Below are 17,795 nucleotides of genomic sequence, written 5' to 3'. Positions count from 1 at the left end.
ACCAACAGCATTGGATGTTCCAAGTCCACAACAATGCTTAAACCACATATGAAGACCACTTTTGAGGTCAGGGAAAAATGTGAGAAATTATAGATTTTTGTGTGTAGTTACCCATTCATCCAAGTGTGCACCTAGCAAGAGGTTGTTGGTTAGCAGTGTTTTTGTAGCACATGTGATAGTAGAGATCACAAAACAACAAACCCACTGGATTGACGAAAATAATAATGTTCTTTCTGCCAGGTAGCATAGGTTACATTGTAGTTAGATTTAATTGAGGTTTTTGGGAAAGCATTTCCAACTCAAAAGTTGTCTTTATTCTCACTCTAAAAACTGGCTTATTTTTCAAATGGTCATGTTTTGTTTCTAAATGTCTGCGCAAGAGTGAAGGTTTACCGTGAGAGAGTAACGGTTAATGTGATTGGATGTTAATTATTTGACTAGGCTACCTGTATTTGACAGTGTTATTATTTCTATCACGTTTCAGGTAAGACCCAGATACAGGCAACGTTGAAGTAACAACAGTTTATTAATTAAACAGGTGCAGGCAAAAGGCAGGTCAAGGGCAGGCAGAGGTCAGTAATCCAGACAGGTGAGGCAAAGGTACAGGACGGCAGGCAGGCTCAGGGTGAGGGCAGGCAAAGGTCAGTAATCCAGAAAGGTGGGGAAAGGTACAGGACGGCAGGCAGGCTAAAGGTCAGAGCAGACAGAATGGTCAACAACGGGAAAACTAGGAAACAGGAACAATCGAGAGACCAGACCAGAGGGGAAAAACTTTGGTAGGTTTGACGAAACAAAAACAAACTGGCAACAGACAAACAGAGAACACAGGTATAAATACACAGGGGATAATGGGGAAGATGGGCGACACCTGGAGGGGGGTGGAGACAATCACAAAAACAGGTGAAACAGATCAGGGTGTGTGTGACAATTTCGACAATAGATGGTCTAATTTAATTTTTGGCAGTGAAACGAGGCTACTCAGGTGAGAAAAAAACATCATCCAAATGTACGTATAGCCCCGTTGGAAAATGTACTGTTTGAAAATGTGAGGAAATTGTCATTTAAAAATATATATATATATTTTAAATGCGAATCGCAATTTTATTTGACATACCCCCGACAGCATTGCGCATACCCCTGGGGGTACGTGTACCCCATTTTAGGAACAGGCATTCTCATTGTCTCTTCAGAAAGTTGCATGTAAAATGAATCACTGATGCATCCTGTTAATGTCTTATGATAAACTTGGGCAAATGACTATATGTTTTATACATTGATTGATTCCGTACTAACGTCAATAAACGTTTAAATATTGTTGAATTCTGTTTTAATGCCTGGATTACTGGAGGGCCCTAATTATGATATTTGGAACCGAATGAGGCTTTCCACTACCTATTTGTTCCTTCAGTGATTATTACCACTTACATTACATGGGACGTGCAAATTCACGAGCATCATGCGCTCTCTCCCTCCTCCATATATAGAAATGTGACTGCAACCAACCATATCTCATACAAATATTACTGGGAGGCGGGACAAACAGTAGACTGCGTTTCCCTGTCATCGCTCGCTTTGTGACTGAAAGACGAATAGTTTCTTTGTAGCGGGAGAGGGCTCAAATGACTAGTGAATTGAACATGTTAAATGAAAAGTAGCCTAGATTAATATAAAGTTTAAAAAAAATTGAGGCCTAAATGAGCCTAGTTAAATAAAGGTAAAATATAAAAGAGTCTAACCGGCTAATCAGCCAAGAACAAATTCTTATTTTCAATGACGGATTAGGAACTTGCAACCTTCCAGTTACTAGTCCAACGCTCTAACCACTAGGCTACCCTGCCATATATACAACATCCAGCAAGCAGGTGAATACGAGAAATGCACCGGCGTTTAAACATGTAGGCTTTTCCTCAGTGTCTCTGTATCCCCCAATATTCCCCACTGTGTCTGTATCCCCCAATATTCCCCACTGTGTCTGTATCCCCCAATATTCCCCACTCTGTCTGTATCCCCCAATATTCCCCAGTGGTCTGTCTCCCCCAATATTCCCCTGAGTGCATCTACAATCATATTGTACTGTACATGTATTTATTTTACCAGGTAAGTTGAATGAAAACATATTCTCATTTACAGCAAGGATCTGGGGAATAGCTACAGGCTGGGGCGCAACTTTCACTGGGGACATGTCCCAACCCCAAATGTCTAAACCACTTCCAGCAGCATCTGGTCTCCCATCCAGGGACCGACCAGTTCTATAAGACCATAGTCTTTGAGAACTAACAATGGGTTCTATAAGACCATAGTCTTTGAGAACTAACAATGGGTTCTATAAGACCATAGTCTTTGAGAACTAACAATGGGTTCTATAAGACCATAGTCTTTGAGAACTAACAATGGGTTCTATAAGACCATAGTCTTTGAGAACTAACAATGGGTTCTATAAGACCATAGTCTTTGAGAACTAACAATGGGTTCTATAAGACCATAGTCTTTGAGAACTAACAATGGGTTCTATAAGACCATAGTCTTTGAGAACTAACAATGGGTTCTATAAGACCATAGTCTTTGAGAACTAACAATGGGTTCTATAAGACCATAGTCTTTGAGAACTAACAATGGGTTCTATAAGACCATAGTCTTTGAGAACTAACAATGGGTTCTATAAGACCATAGTCTTTGAGAACTAACAATGGGTTCTATAAGACCATAGTCTTTGAGAACTAACAATGGGTTCTATAAGACTATAGTCTTTGAGAACTAACAATGGGTTCTATAAGACCATAGTCTTTGAGAACTAACAATGGGTTCTATAAGACTATAGTCTTTGAGAACTAACAATGGGTTCTATAAGACCATAGTCTTTGAGAACTAACAATGGGTTCTATAAGACTATAGTCTTTGAGAACTAACAATGGGTTCTATAAGACTATAGTCTTTGAGAACTAACAATGGGTTCTATAAGACTATAGTCTTTGAGAACTAACAATGGGTTCTATAAGCCTATAGTCTTTGAGAACTAACAATGGGTTCTATAAGACTATAGTCTTTGAGAACTAACAATGGGTTCTATAAGACCATAGTCTTTGAGAACTAACAATGGGTTCTATAAGACTATAGTCTTTGAGAACTAACAATGGGTTCTATAAGACCATAGTCTTTGAGAACTAACAATGGGTTCTATAAGACTATAGTCTTTGAGAACTAACAATGGGTTCTATAAGACTATAGTCTTTGAGAACTAACAATCACCAAATTAAAAGCTAGATGACTAAAACCAGATAAAGTATGTTAATTTACAGCCTTATTCTAAAATGTAATAAAAAAAACAATTTCCCTCATCAATGTGAAAAAAGTCAAGATGACTGAACGTCACACAGAGCTCTAGCTTGGTTTCCTGAACTCGTTAGGAACTCACCTTTCATCTCATATCAATAAAATCTATAAATGGTTTTAGAGTACTGGCTACAAATCAATCTGTGAATGTGCTACGAAACCCTTTCCCCCTGCTGTGCTACGATGCAAGGATAGCAGACATAGGGTTCAGACGGGAGTTGATGTACAATCGGAAGAGCAAATGAAATGCTAGGAGAGAGAGAGAGAGCGAGAGAAAGGCAGAAAGAGAGGGAGAGAGAGAGGCAAAAAGAGAGGGAGAGAGAGAGGCAGAGACGGAGAGGCACGGGGAGGGAGCAGGAGAGAGAGAGGGAGGGAGCAGGAGAGAGAGGGAGAGATGGAGCAGAAGAGAGAGAGGGGGGGAGAGGGAGCAGAGGAGAGAGGGAGCAGAAGAGAGAGAGGGAGCAGAAGAGAGAGAGGGAGCAGAAGAGAGGGAGATGCGCAGAAGATAGAGGGAGCAGAAGAGGGAGCAGAAGAGAGAGAGGGAGCAGAAGAGGGAGCAGAAGAGAGAGCACAGAAGAGAGAGGGAGCAGAAGAGAGAGAGAGATGGAGCAGAAGGGAGATGGAGCAGAAGAGAAAGGGAGCAGAAGATAGAGAGGGAGCAGAAGAGAGAGAGGGAGCAGAAGAGAGAGCACAGAAGAGAGGGAGATGAGCAGAAGAGAGAGGGAGAAGAAGAGAGAGATGGAGAAGAAGAGAGATGGAGCAGAAGAGAGAGAGAGAGGGAGAGAGAGAGAGGGAGCAGAAGAGAGGGAGAGAGAGAGAGGGAACAGAAAAGAGAGAGAGAGATGGAGCAGAAGAGAGAGGGAGCAGAAGAGAGAGGGAGCAGAAGAGAGAGGGAGCAGAAGAGAGAGGGAGCAGAAGAGAGAGGGAGCAGAAGAGAGATGGAGCAGAAGAGAGATGGAGCAGAAGAGAGAGAGAGAGGGAGCAGAAGAGAGAGAGCGCAGAAGAGAGAGGGAGCAGAAGAGAGATGGAGCAGAAGAGAGAGGGAGCAGAAGAGAGAGGGAGCAGAAGAGAGATGGAGCAGAAGAGAGATGGAGCAGAAGAGAGAGAGTGCAGAAGAGAGAAAGAGATGGAGCAGAAGAGAGAAAGAGAGGGAGCAGAAGAGAGAGAGAGGAGGGGAGCAGAAGAGAGAGAGAGAGAGAGAGGGAGCAGAAGAGAGAGAGAGAGATGGAGCAGAAGAGAGAGAGTGCAGAAGAGAGAAAGAGATGGAGCAAAAGAGAGAAAGAGAGGGAGCAGAAGAGAGAGAGAGAGAGGAGGGGAGCAGAAGAGAGAGAGAGAGAGAGAGAGAGGGAGCAGAAGAAAGAGAGAGAGAGGGAGCAGAAGAGAGAAATAGAGGGAGCAGAAGAGAGAAAGAGAGGGAGCAGAAGAGAGAAAAAGAGGCAGCAGAAGAGAGAAAGAGGGAGCAGAAGAGAGAGAGATGAGCTGAAAAGAGGGAGAAGAAAGGAGGGAGCAGATAATAGAGGGAGCAGAAGAGAGAGAGAGGGAGAGAGATGGAGCAGAAGAGAGTAAGAGAGGGAGAGAGAGGGGCAGAAGAGAGAGGGAGCAGGAGAGGGAGAGAGAAATAGAGACAGGCAAAAAAGAGAGAGGGAGCAGGTGAATATAATGCATATGCTTCAGTATTACCTCTGAGATTTTGACATGAATCTACAGAAACTGTCCATTTCATGCAACGGGCTGGAGAAAATTTGATCATTATCTCTCTTATAACTGTTACAGATGACAGTGATTGAGAATGGGTTGCTGTTAAACTGGAGAGTACACCATTAACATGGCCTGCACAGCAACTAATGGGCAGTGTGTGTGTGGCGCTAATTATTGTGTGCTCCTACAATTGGACATAGGGTCATTGTCAAACACTTATTTACTGCCAAGTCAATGCTAATGCTTTGTAAAAATAGATTACCCTGCACTATAAAGCCATCAAATAAAACACTGACAGAAGATAGCCATGGTAACATACTGCATGAAGGCTTCTATATATACTACTAGGCGTCTATATACTAGTAGGCGTCTATATATACTACTAGCAGGCGTCTATATATACAGTGGGGCAAAAAAGTATTCAGTCAGCCACCAATTGTGCAAGTTCTCCCACTTAAAAGATGAGAGAGGCCTGTAATTTTCATCATAGGTACACGTCAACTATGAAAGACAAAATGAGAAGAAGAAAAATCCTGAAAATCACATTGTAGGATTTTTTATGAATTTATTTGCAAATTATGGTGGAAAATAAGGTTCTCAATACTTTGTTATATTCCCTTTGTTGGCAATGACAGAGGTCAAACGTTTTCTGTAAGTCTTCACAAGGTTTTCACACACTGTTGCTGGTATTTTGGCCCATTCCTCCATGCAGATCTCCTCTAGAGCAGTGATGTTTTGGGGCTGTTGCTGGGCAACACAGACTTTCAACTCCCTGCAAAGATTTTTTATGGGGTTGAGATCTGGAGACTGGCTAGGCCACTCCAGGACCTTGAAATGCTTCTTACGAAGCCACTCCTTCGTTGCCCGGGCGGTGTTTGGGATCATTGTCATGCTGAAAGACCCAGCCACATTTCATCTTCAATGCCCTTGCTGATGGAAGGAGGTTTTCACTCAAAATCTCACGATACATGGCCCCATTCATTCTTTCCTTTACACGAATCAGTCGTCCTGGTCTCTTTGCAGACAAACAGCCCCAAAGCATGATGTTTCCACCCCCATGCTTCACAGTAGGTATGGTGTTCTTTGGATGCAACTCAGCATTCTTTGTTCTCCAAACACGACGAGTTGAGTTTTTACCAAAAAGTTGTATTTTGGATTCATCTGACCATATGACATTCTCCCAATCTTCTTCTGGATCATCCAAATGCTCTCTAGCAAACTTCAGACAGGCCTGGACATGTACTGGCTTAAGCAGGGGGACACGTCTGGCACTGCAGGATTTGAGTCCCTGGCGGCGTAGTGTGTTACTGATGGTAGGCTTTGTTACTTTGGTCCCAGCTCTCTGCAGGTCATTCACTAGGTCCCCCCGTGTGGTTCTGGGATTTTTGCTCACCGTTCTTGTGATCATTTTGACCCCACGGGGTGAGATCGAGGGAGATTATCAGTCGTCTTGTATGTCTTCCATTTCCTAATAATTGCTCCCACAGTTGATTTCTTCAAACCAAGCTACTTACCTATTGCAGATTCAGTCTTCCCAGCCTGGTGCAGGTCTACTATTTTGTTTCTGGTGTCCTTTGACAGCTCTTTGGTCTTGGCCATTGTGGAGTTTGGAGTGTGACTGTTTGAGGTTGTGGACAGGTGTCTTTTATACTGATAACAAGTTCAAACAGGTGCCATTAATACAGGTAACGAGTGGAGGACAGAGGAGCCTCTGAAAGAAGAAGTTGCAGGTCTGTGAGAGCCAGAAATCTTGCTTGTTTGTAGGTGACCAAACACTTATTTTCCACCATAATTTGCAAAAAGATTCATAAAAAATCCTACAATGTGATTTTCTGGATTTTTTTTCCTCATTTTGTCTGTCATAGTTGAAGTGTACCTATGATGAAAATTACAGGCCTCTCTCATCTTTTTAAGTGGGAGAACTTGCACAATTGGTGGCTGACTAAATACTTTTTTGCCACACTGTACTAGTAGGCGTCTATATATACTAGTAGGCGTCTATATACAGTGGGGAGAACAAGTATTTGATACACTGCTGATTTGGCAGGTTTTCCTACTTACAAAGCATGTAGAGGTCTGTAATTTCTATCATAGGTACACTTCAACTGTGAGAGACGGAATCTAAAACAAAATTCCAGAAAATCACATTGTAGGGCTCAGGTCCTCCGAGAGAGAGAAAGAAAGAGAGAAAGAGAGAATGGAAAGCAGTGCCAAGTCTAAGACAAAAAGGATTCTCAACAGTTTTTACCCCAAGCCATAAGACTCCTGAACAGGTAATCAAATGGCTACCCGGACTATTTGCATTGTGTGCCCCCCAACCCCTCTTTTACGCTGCTGCTACTCTCTGTTTATCATATATGCATAGTCACTTTAACTGTACATTCATGTACATACTACCTCAATTGGCCCGACCAACCAGTACTCGCGCACATTGGCTAACCGGGCTATCTGCATTGTGTCCCGCCACCCACCACCCACCAACCCCTCTTTTACGCTACTACTACTCTCTGTTCATCAAATATGCATAGTCACTTTAACCATATCTACATGTACATACTACCTCAATCAGCCTGACTAACCAGTGTCTGTATGTAACCTCACTACTTTTATAGCCTCACTACTGTATATAGCCTGTCTTTTTACTGTTGTTTTATTTCTTTACCTACCTATTGTTCACTAATACCTTTTTTGTACTGTTGGTTAGAGTCTGTAAGTAAGCATTTCACTGTAAGGTCTACTACACCTGTTATATCCGGTGCACGTGACAAATAAACTTAGATTTGGACTTGAAAAGCACATTTTTACTCCTTTATTTATTTAGGCTTGCCATAACAGTGGTTGAATACTTATTGACTAAAGATATGTCAGCTTTTCATTTGTAATTCATTAGTAAAAATTATTTAGAAATCTACTTTGACATTATTGTGTGTAGGCTAGTGACAACACATCTCAATTTAATTCATTTTAAATTCAGGCTGTAACACAACAAAATGTGGAAAAGGTCAAGGGGTGTGAATACTTTCTGAAGGAACTATGTACACATCTACCTCAATTACCTCAAACCCCTGCAAATCAACTCGGTACTAGTACCCCATTATTGTTACTCATTGTGTATTTACAATTAAGTATTCAACTTTTCTATTATTTTTCCATTTTCTTTCTCTCTGAGTTTTCCACACTCAACAGTTTCCCATGTGTATCAAGAATGTTCCACCAACCAAAGGACATACAGCCAACTTGACACAACTGTGGGAAGCATTGAAACAATATGGGCCAGCATCCCTGTGGAACACTTTTGACACCTTGTAGAGTCAATGCTCCGACAAATTGAGGCTGTTCTGAGTGGAAGGGGGTGGGCAACTCAATATTAGGAAGCTGTTCCTGATGTGTGGTATACTCAGTGTATGTAATTCATCAGACACTTTTGTCCAAAGCGACTTGGATTCCATAAACAGTAGTGAACCACTCGGTCTCTCCAGCAGGAGAGCACAGAGTCTGAGGAGAGGGACGGTTAGCCTGTAGTCCTATATTTTTTTATTTAACCTTTATTTAACCAGGTAAGCTAGTTGAGAACAAGTTCTCATTTACAACTGCGACCTGGCCAAGATAAAGCAAAGCAGTGCAAACAGCACAGTTGCACATGGAAAAAACAAATGTACAGCCAATAACACAATAGGAAAAAAATTAAGTCTATATACAGTGTGTGCAAATGGCGTGAGGAGGTAAGGCAATAAATAGGCCATAGTAGCAAAGTAATTACAATTTAGCAGATTAACACTGGAGGGAGACAGGTAGACATTCACTGTAAAGGTCACACAGACACTTAAGACATTGCATCATTGTATCGTTCCCATTATGGTGTCTGTGAGTGCACGGGAAGCACCATTGAGGTCATCTCCATTTTGAAGTAGTATATTTTTCTTCTTCTACTACTTCTATGAGTTGAAAAACAAACTAAAATGGTGTATACTGCCACCCGGAGAGCGTTGTTTGAACAGGTATAAAGCCAAGGTTGGTGATTTATTGCCACCTGCAGTTATAGAATGGGGCGGCAGGTAGCCTAGTGGTTAAGAGCGTTGGGCCAGTGAACGAAAGGATCAAATCCCCAAGCCGACTAGGTTGATGTGCACTTGAGCAAGGCACTTTATCCTAGTCGCTCTGGATAAGAGTGTCTGCTAAATGACTCAAATGTAAATGGAATGTTTGCTCACATGACATTATTATTGCTCACGTGACCTGGATGGAATTATGTGACCCTTCATTAACCCATAGGAAGTCCCACTCAGTTGACTACTTCAAAATGGTGAAAGTCCTCAAAGTCCACATCTGTTCAAGGCCCTTACCACAGTTCATGTTTGCAAAAGGCAAGGCACCATGCTCAGCCTTGGCCACTGATGTAGAGAGGAGCACAGCTCAGCAACAGCACACAGCTGTGTCATTGTGTGTGTGTGTGTGTGTGTGTGTGTGTGTGTGTGTGTGTGTGTGTGTGTGTGTGTGTGTGTGTGTGTGTGTGTGTGTGTGTGTGTGTGTGTGTGTGTGTGTGTGTGTGTGTGCCCTTTAGTACACTGATAAGCAAGCAGGCTTACCCCATCCATAGACTGATAATGATGAAAAGACGGAGAGAGCGAGGCTTAAACACGGCATTAGAGGAATGCATACAAATCTAATATTATGGGATAGGCGCCACTGGGGAGAAGGCTCAGCAGGGGTTGTCACGGAGATATGGTATCCGTGGCGATCTGTGTGATGTGGGAAGGAGGAGCGGCAAAGCCTCTGTGGTTTAGTACAGTCAGACAATCCTGCTCCAAACACACAGAGAAATACACACACACACACACACAAACACACTAGACAGCAATGCACTCACTCATATGAATGCAGTCCACATTGTACACTTACAAACACACACAGACACACAACCTGTGTGGCAAGCTGCATCAGTGTAAAGTTTAAACCATAGGTGCCAGTCTGGTGGAAACAAACCACTACACTTTGCCCAGAGGCAGTAACCCTGAAATACCTAGAGCTGTTTGAACAGGAGACTAGGTCAGCCATCAATTAATTACACACAGGGAACAGGTGGACACAACCTTGGTCAGGCCAACATGGAAACAAAGTGAAAGAGACTGAGATAGGAGATGAGAGAGACATTACTAAGGCTCATGTTCTGCTGATTGGGGCCTGGTTTCTCTAGGGACCCTGAGTGTATAGCACCACACACACAAACACACACAACGAACAGAGCAAAGGCTTATAAAGTCTGGATTATTACCAGTACATGAGAGGGTTTAAATCGTTATATGGCCCCCATGGTCGCTTTGATCACATATCCTGCAGCAGCCTGCCCTGAACCACACACACACTGCAGGACACTGAGCCACACACAAACTGCAGGACACTGAGCCACACACACACCGCAGGACACTGAGCCATACACACACTGTAGGACAATGAACCACGAACACACTGTAGGACAATGAACCACGAACACACTGCAGGACACTGAGCCACACACACACTGCAGGACACTGAACCACACACACACTGCAGGACACTGAACCACACACACACTGCAGGACACTGAACCACACACACACTGCTGGACACTGAGCCATACACACACTGTAGGACAATGAACCACGAACACACTGCAAGACACTGAGCCACACACACACTGCAGGACACTGAACCATACACACACTGCAGGACACTGAGCCACACACACACTGCAGGACACTGAGCCACACACACACTGCAGGACACTGAACCACACACACACTGCAGGACACTGAGCCACATGCACACTGCAGGACACTGAGCCACACACACACACACACACACACACACACACACACACACACACACACACACACACACACACACACACACACACACACACTGCAGGACACTGAACCACACACACTGCAGGACACTGAACCACACACACACTACAGGACACTGAACCACACACACACTGCAGGACACTGAACCACACACAAAGAGAAATCACTAGAAATAGACTGTCATTTGAAAAGCTCCTGAGCATGTCAATATACGCCTTCCTTAGCAAATAAAACAACAACAAAAAAAGATTGCCCAGCACTGGGTGCAAACTCGTTATGCTCGGAGCCAAAGCACTATGAAACGACGAGATCTTGTTGGTGTGTGTGTGCGTGCATGTGATAAATTCCGCTGAGATTGCAGGAAGCTGTGGTATTTGGTCCTCAGTAATGCTCATGGCTGCTAACGGCATTTAGCACCAACACCAATGAAAACAGGTTGCGGGGTGGTCTCCACAACTAGACAAACAACACACTCAAACACATACAGGCTCCAAGGAACTGAGAGAAGGATGCGATACTCATCGTCACACTCACAAAAAGATGCACGCACACACAAGCACAAACACACACACAGCATGCCCTCTAGGAACAACAAACCAGAGAGGGAGAACAACAAGAGAGGGTGAAGATGAGAACCAGCGCTGTAAAAGAAGTGGGAGAACAGTCTCCCTGGAATACTGCAAATAAAACATACAACAGTATACAACAATAAGCAAGCATATGTATTTCCTTGATAGGACATTTTTTGTACCCTGCACCTGTCAATTGTTGGATGTGTGAAGTACTATGGAACCAGGTCCCTGTCCAGGAGATGGAATCAACACTAACAGCAGTACACTCAAATGCTACATGAATCTTTACACCTGGTCGCTTGTTAAAGAGCTTTGTGATTACAATAAAACTTCAATTACAAACAGTCTCAAATTGTCGCCTGTCCCTTTTGATAGCCGGGTAACAGCACACAATTCAGCAAATAAATGCCCATTTCAAATAAACGGCGGGTCTAAATGAATTGTTTATGATATTTAATGTTTGATTTGTTACATTAAATAATTTGGTAACTCAGTAATGATAATTCAGTAATTATGGCAATCATCCGTTTTTCATCCGTGCTAACAGACATTGAAAACAATAGTGGCCTCTAGTGGCCAAAACTCTGTATTAGCACGGGCAGCGCATTGACAGCTTCCACCATTTTAATGTAGTCAACTGGATGGAACTTCCAATTTCATTGGCTGATCCCTCCTGGTGACAAAGTTGGAGTCATGTTGCCAGCCAGACGTGAAGAAAATATATTGAATACTTTAAAATGGAGATAATCTTGTCTTGTCCCGTCCCATGTATCGTTTTCTTTGTATATATTTTGTATATATTTTTTGATATTTTTATCTCAATTTCCATCTACGGACTGAACATACTCTCCTGCAACCCGCCTCACACAATGTGGTACGGAGATGCTATTTTTTACACTTTAGAACTGGAACCCCCATCAGAAAGTAACCAGCTAACTAGCTACTAGTTAGTAGTCAGTTAGCCACTACTAGCGGTCATCACCATTAACTCGGATATCAGCCAGCCTCAGCCCGGTCAATTCCACCCAGTCTGCATAGCACGATATCAACCCAGAGCATATTGGACTGCTTTTTCTCTACCACATCTCCGGATTCCTATCTCAAACTCTGAACCTTCACCCCGGATCATCACAGCTGGCTAGATGCTATCTGAGTGGCTACTCCTGGCTAACGTCTCTGTCCCGAAGCAAGCACCAGTTAGCCTGGAGTTAGCCTCGAGCTAGGCCCATCTCCCGGCTAGCCGAAGAGGTCCATCAGCCAATTCTTGGGCAACAATACCTATTTTACCCAAGAATATACCTATTGGCCTGGACCCTTTAACTGCCAACATGGTGCCCCACCAATCCATCACAACTGGTCTGCCGATGTAACCCTCCGAGGGGGTTTCAGCAGGCTCTTCCGTTGCGACGTCCCCCGGAGGCCCATCTGCTAGCTTGCTAGCCCCGGGCTGCTAGCAGTCTGAATTGCCATGTCTCCAGCTCGCCTAGCTACTCACTGGACCCTATAATCACTCAGCAACACATGCCTCTCCCTAATGTCAATATGCCCTGTCTATTGCTGTTTTGGTTAGTAATTATTGTCTTATTTCACAGTAGAGCCTCCAGCCCAGCTCAACATGCCTTAGCTAGCCATTTTGTTCCACCCCCCCACACATGCAGTGACCACACCTGGCTTAAATGGTGCCTCTAGAGACAAAACATCTCTCATCGTCACTCAAATCCTAGGTTTACCTACACTGTATTCACATTCTACCATACCATTGTCTGTACATTATGCCTTGAATCTATTCTTCCGCACACCGAAATTTGCTCCTTTTACTCTCTGTTCCAAACGGACTCGACGACCAGTTCTTATAGCCTTTAGCAGTACCCTTATCCTACTCCTCTGGTGATGTAAAGGTTAACCTAGGCCCTGCAGCCCCTAGCTCCACTCCTACTCCCCAGGCGCTATCATTTGTTAACTTCTGTAACCGTAAAAGCCTTGGTTTCATGCATGATAACATCAGAAGCCTCCTCCCTACGTTTGTTTTATTCACTGCTTTAGCACACTCTGACAACCCGGAAGTCCTAGCCATGTCTGAATCCTGGCTTGGGAAGGCCACCAAAAATGTTGACAATTCCATCCCTAACTATAACCTTTTCGACAAGATAGAACTGCCAAAAGGGAAAGAATTGCAATCTACTGCAGAAATAGCCTGCAGAGCTCTGTCTGTCTTAATATCCAGGTCTGTGCACAAACAATTCGAGCTTCTACTTTTAAAAATCCACCTTTCCAGAAACAAGTCTCTCACCGTTGTCGCTTGTTATAGACCCCTTTCAGCCTCCAGCTGTGCCCTGGACATTATATGTGAATTTATTGCCCCCCATCTATCTTCAGAGTTCGTACTGTTAGGTGACCTAAACTGGGACACGCATAACCCCGCGGCCATCCTACAATCTAAACTAGATGTCCTCAATCTCACACAAATTATCAAGGAACCTACCAGGTTCCACCCCATATCAGTAACCATGGGCACCCTCTTAGATATCATCCTGACCAACTTGACCTCTAAATACACCTCTGCTGTCTTCAACCAGGATCTCAGCAATCATTGCCTGTGTGCATAATGGGTCCGCGGTCAAACGACCACCCCTCATCACCGTCAAACGCTCCCTAAAACACTTCAGCGAGCAGGCCTTTCTAATTGACCTGGCCCGGGTATCCTTGAAGAATATTGACCTCATCCCGCCAGTAGAGGATGCCTGGTTGCTTTTTAAAAGTGCTTTCCTCACCATCTTAAATAAGCACGCCCCATTCAAAAAATGTAGAACTAAGAACAGATATATCCCTTGGTTCACCCCAGACATGACTGCCCTTGACCAGCACAAAAACATCCTGTGGCATTCTGCATTTGCATCGAATAGCCCCCGCGATATGCAACTTTTCAGCGAAGTCAGGAAACAATATATTCAGTCAGTTAGGAAAGCAATGGCTAGCTTTTTCAAACAGAAATTTGCATCCTGTAGCACTAATTCCAAAAAGGTCTGGAACAATGTAAAGTCCATGGAGACTAAGAACACCTCCTTCCAGCTTCCCACTGCACTGAGGATAGGAAACATTGTCAGCACCGATAAATCGACGATAATCGATTTTTTCAAAAAGCATTTTTCTACGGCAGGCCATGGTTTACACCTGTCTCCCCTTACCCGGCCAACATCTCAGCACCCCCTGCAGGAACTTGCCCAGGCCCTCCCCCACACTTCTCCTTCACCCAAATCCAGACAACTGATGTTCTGAAAGAGTTGCAAAATCTGAATTCCAACAAATCAGCTGGGCTAGACAATTTGGACCCTCTCTTTCTAAAACTATCCCACGAAATTGTTGCAAACCCTATTACTAGCCTATTCAACCTCTCTTTCATATCGTCTGAGATCCCCAAAGATTGGAAAGCTGCCGCGGGCATCCCAGTCTTCAAAGGGAGAGACACTCTAGATCCAAACTGTTATAGACCTATATCTATCCTGCCCTGCCTTTCTAAAATCTTCAGAAGCCAAGTCAACAAATAGATCACCGATCATTTCGAATCCCACCGTACCTTCTCCATTATATAATCTGGTTTCCGAGCTGGTCATGGGTGCACTTCAGCCATGCTCAAGGTCCTAAACGATATCATAACCGCCATCGATAAAAGACAGTACTATGCAGCCGTCTTCATCGACTTGGCCAAGGCTTTCGACTCTGTCAATCACCGCATTCTTATTGGCAGACTCAACGGCCTTGGCTTCTCAAATGACTGCCTCGCCTGTTTTACCAATTACTTCTTAGATAGAGTTCAGTGTGTCAAATCAGAGGGCCTGTTGTCCGGACCTCTGCCAGTCTCTATGGGGGTGCCACAGGGTTCAATTCTCGGGCCGACTCTTTTCTCTGTATATATCAATGATGTCGCTCTTACTGCTAGTGAATCTCTGATCCACCTCTACGCAGACGACACCATTCTGTATACATCTGGCCCTTTGGACACTGTGCTACCAAACCTCCAAACGAGCTTCAGTGCCATACAACACTCCTTCCGTTGCCTCCAACTGCTTTTAAATGCTAGTAAAACTAAGTGCATGCTCTTCAACCGATTGCTGCCCGCACCCGCCCACCCGACTAGCATCACTACTCTGGACGGTTCTGATTTAGAATATGTAGACAACTACAAATACCTAGGTGTCTGGAATCGGCTTCCTATTTCGCAACAACGCCTCCATCACTCATGCTGCCAAACATACCCTTGTAAAACGGACTATGTTACTGATCCTTGACTTCGGCGATGTCATTTACAAAATAGCCTCCAACACTCTACTCAGCAAATGTGGATGTAGTCTATCACAGTGCCATCCGTTTTGCCACCAAAGCCCCATATACTACCCACCACTGCGAACTCTATGCTCTCGTTGGCTGGCCCTCACTACATATTTGTCGCCAAACCCACTGGCTCCAGGTCATCTATAAAGCTATGCTAGGTAAAGCCCCACCTTATCTCAGCTCACTGGTCACCATAGCAACTCCCACCCATAGTTACTTATGCTCTTGCTCTTTTGCACCCCAGTATCCCTACTTGCACTTCATCATCTGCACATCTATCACTCCAGTGTTAATGCTAAATTGAAATTATTTCGCCTTTATGGCCTATTTATTGCCTTACCTCCCTACTCTTCTACATTTGCACACACTGTACATATATTTTTATATTATGTTATTGGCTGTATGTTTGTTTATGTGTAACTCTTTCTTGTTGTTTTTGTCACACTGATTTGCTTTATCTTGGCCAGGTCGCAGTTGTAAATGAGAACTTGTTCTCAACTGGCCTACCTGTTTAAATAAAGGTGAAATATATCATTTGTTTTAAATAATAATACATGGGGGTATATGCAGTGCATTCGGAATGTATGCAGACCCCTTCCCTTTTTCCACATGTTGTTATGTTACAGCCTTATTCTAAAATTGATTAAATGAATACACAATACCCAATAATGATTAAAACACAAATACCTTATTTAAAAGCAAAAACCTAGCCATGAGGTCGAAGGAATTGTCCGTAGAGCTCCGAGACAGGATTGTGTCGAGGCCCAGATCTGGAGAAGAGTACCAAAATATTTCTGCAGCATTGAAGGTCCCCAAGAACACAGTGGCTTCCATCATTCTGAAATGGAAGAAGCTTAGAACCACCAAGACTCTCCTAGAGCTGGCCGCCCAGCCAAACTGAGCAATCAATGGAGAAGGGCCTTGGTCAGGGAGGTATCAAAGAACCCAATGGTCACCCTGACAGAGATCCAGAGTTCCCCTGTGGAGATGGGTGAACCTTCCAGAAGGACAACCATCTCGGCAGCACTCCACGAATCATGGCTTTATGATAGAGTCGCCAGACAGAAGTCACACCTTAGTAAAAAGTCACAGGACAGCCCACTTGGAGTTTGCCAAAAGGCACCGAAGGCCTCTCAGACTATGAGAAACAAGATTCTCTGGTCTGTTGAAACTAAGATTGAACGCTTTGGCCTGAATGCCAAGGGTCACTTCTGGAGGAAACCTTGCACAATCCCTAAGGTGACACATGGTGGTGGTAGCATCATGCTTTGGTGATGTTTTTCTTTGGCGGGGACTGGGAGACTAGTCAGGATCAGGGGAAAAATGAACTGAGCAAAGTAGAGAAAAGCTTGATGAAAATCTGCTCCAGAGCGCTCAGGACCTCAGACCTGGGCAAAGGTTTACCTTCCAACAGGACAACGACTCTAAGCACACAGCCAAGACAACGCAGGAGTGGCTTTGGTAGAAGTCTCTTTATGTCCTTGAGTGGACTAGCCAGAGCCCGGACTTGAGCCCGATCGAACATCTCTGGAGAGACCTGAAAATGGCTGTGCAGCGACACTCCCCATCCAACCTGACAGAGCTTGAAAGGATCTGCAGAGACGAATAGGAGAAACTCCCCGAATACAGGTGTGCCACGCTTGTAGCGTCATACCCAAGAAAACTCAAGGCTGTAATCGCTGCCAAAGGTGCTTCAACAAAGAACTGAAGAAAGGGTTGGGATACTTATGTAAATGTGATATCAGTTGTTTTTATTTTTAATACACTTGTTTTTGCTTTGTCATTACGGGGTATTGTGTGTAAATTGATGGGGAAAAAACAATACAATACATTTTAGAATAAGGCTGTAACGTAACAAAATGTGGAAAAAGTCAGAGGGCATCTCTGTAGGTGGAGAGGTGGAGTTTGTAGGCCTCAGCATGGACAGCGAGCCTAGACTTCCTGCTCAGGTGCTCCAAGTGTCAGCCAGCTTTCTTCAGGGCGCGGAGCTTAGCGGTAAACCAGGGAGAGGAGGAGGAAACCA

This window comes from Oncorhynchus kisutch, linkage group LG8, assembly GCF_002021735.2.
Source record: "Oncorhynchus kisutch isolate 150728-3 linkage group LG8, Okis_V2, whole genome shotgun sequence".
Lineage (NCBI taxonomy): Eukaryota > Metazoa > Chordata > Actinopteri > Salmoniformes > Salmonidae > Oncorhynchus > Oncorhynchus kisutch.
The sequence above is the reverse complement of the archived record's forward strand: the minus strand, read 5'-3'. Positions refer to the sequence as shown.